At 46.8% G+C, this 2,251-nt stretch overlaps 1 non-coding gene across 1 annotated transcript; it reads right to left on the bottom strand.

Annotated features, from left to right (window-relative positions):
- Positions 1-382: 382 nt before the first annotated feature.
- On the bottom strand, positions 383-456 carry TRNAN-GUU (transfer RNA asparagine (anticodon GUU)). The gene has a single exon. It is a non-coding gene; the product is annotated as a tRNA-Asn (tRNA).
- Between the last annotated feature and the right edge of the window lie 1,795 nt (positions 457-2,251).

Here is a 2,251-nt window from a genome sequence, read left to right as displayed (position 1 = left end):
GTATCTCCAAGGATGGGGACTCAACAACCTCCCTGGGCACCCTGTGCCAGCGCTCAGCCACCCCTCACAGTGAAAAAGTGTTTCCTGATACCCAGCTGGAGTTTGGGCTGAGGCTAAAGCTCCCTGCCCTCCACCTGCTGGCAATGCTCTTCCTTGTGCAGGCTGGGGAGACTGTTGGCTGCCTTGTTGCAAGGGCACTTTGCTGGCTTAGGTTCACTTGGTGTCTACCAGGACCCCCAGCTCCTTTTCTGCCAAGGTGCTTTCCAGCAGGGTGACCCCCCAGCACGTACTGGTGCCTGGGGTTGTTCCTCCCCAGGGGCCGGACTCGGCACTTCCCCTCGTTGGGCTTCAGGAGGTTCTTGTCAGCCCTTAAAAGGGATCTCGTCCCTGGGTGGGCTCGAACCACCAACCTTTCGGTTAACAGCCGAACGCGCTAACCGATTGCGCCACAGAGACTGATATATAAGCATTTTTCTTCAGAAGAGCTGAATTTCTTCCTAATCATGTTTGATAACTGCTAATGGTGGTGATTGTATGTGTTGGATGCTGACAAACCAGTACTGCTGGCACATTGCTGCAACAAACCTGATGTGCTATTGTGTCAGAATATTGTAAGAGATGGGGGAGAGAAATGCTATTACCTCGGCTGTGGGGTGTGAAAGATGAGATTCTTTTGATGTGAAGAAGTAACTATTCCTCACCTCTTACCTCCCTCAGGAAAGGAGGCCTTGGGGCCATGTCGTGCTAGGCCATCTGCTAGTATTTCAGAGGTGGGTTAACAGCACCGTTTCTCTAGCCAAAGCTACAGAAAGGCCCTGTGGTACCTGTGTGCTTTTTGTGCACATGGGCATGGCTGTACGAAGTCTGAAAACCTGTGTGTCTGTGATCGTTAATGCAATTAAAGCAAAACACAGGTACACTTCAGAACATGGATTAAAAGACATCGAAGATGCTGACTGCAGGATTCTTACTGCATCTGGGAACGGGGGGTTGGAGACAAGATAGCTCTTGGGCAGGTCTTAACAAAAAGTGAAGATTTCATGCTAAAACTTTCATTTTAAATTTTTTTAAGTTTCATAGGTGTACTACCTCAAAGAAAGCACTGATAACTTCAGTTTGTAGTGGGCATATGTATTTTTCACTGTCACTCACCAGCGAGGAAAAGAGGGAGCCTTTCACTCCTTATGCCCTTGTGTATTGATGGAAACCCCAGGATATGAAATAACCAAGAAACATGACAGGAGCTGAGTCCTGTTCAGCCAGTGAATCTGTACCTTTTTTATGTCTAGTTTCATGACAGAAGGAAATTGTCTATTTTAATATCTTAGCCTTTTTTTGTTGTTCATTTGGTAAAGAAAATACAGCAAAATGTTGGCTTGAAAATCGTTGAATTCCTTTTAAAAGTTAGGAAGCTTAATCTCTGCAAGGTTGCACTTTGGAGCGCTGCTGACAACATTGTTGGCAACGTGCTCCTGTAACTGAGCTGCCGAAGCATAAGAAGATGTGTGAGTAATTGTTTTAGAAGGAGTTTGAGCAATTTGCTTTTGGAGGGATAGGAACCGGTAGGTGGAAAAAAATGTACTTTCAGTAGTAGCAGCAGCAGATAGCCTCTCATAGTACGGAGTTTGACAGAGAGCAGCTTCCTTTCCTTCCTCTGGTGTATTAAGCTGTACTGTAAGGGAGTCTACTCCGTGTGCCTCAAAGCTGTGGAGCAGGTCGGTCCCACGGTGCGTGCCGCGGTCTTGCTCCGCTGGCTGCTCCCCTCAGGAGCTAACGGGGATAGTATTCGACTCCCATCTGGCCCGCACGCCCTGGTGTCCTTCGCTGGGATCCCTGTCACGAGGGTAACGTACAGATCCAGGTTTCATCCTGAGCTGGAATTGAAGGGTAGCTGGGCTGTATGGGCCTGGGAGCTAAAATGCCCTAATGCGTGGCAGAGTTTCATCGTAGCCATAGGGAACATGGAGGAGTCCAGAAAATTGCAGAGCCAAACTCACTTAGTACAGGACCTTATGTTTTTTAGTGAAGTGTTTAATAATGGTCTCTCAGGCAGTTTCCAACATAATCTGTTGGAGCACTGACAGCATTCGAGATTTGGCAATAATGTTTGAATAAACAATTTGTTCATTTTCAAGACTGCAGGCATTACTCATACAGGCTTTTCTGTAACTTACAGTGTTTGAGTCAAAGCTTGTAGGACAGGGAAGACTTACTAAATTAGCAGATCTAATTGGAAGAGATAAGTGTTAAG

Source organism: Buteo buteo, chromosome 2 (genome assembly GCF_964188355.1).
Source record: "Buteo buteo chromosome 2, bButBut1.hap1.1, whole genome shotgun sequence".
NCBI lineage: Eukaryota > Metazoa > Chordata > Aves > Accipitriformes > Accipitridae > Buteo > Buteo buteo.
This window is presented reverse-complemented; position numbering and strand designations above follow the sequence as displayed.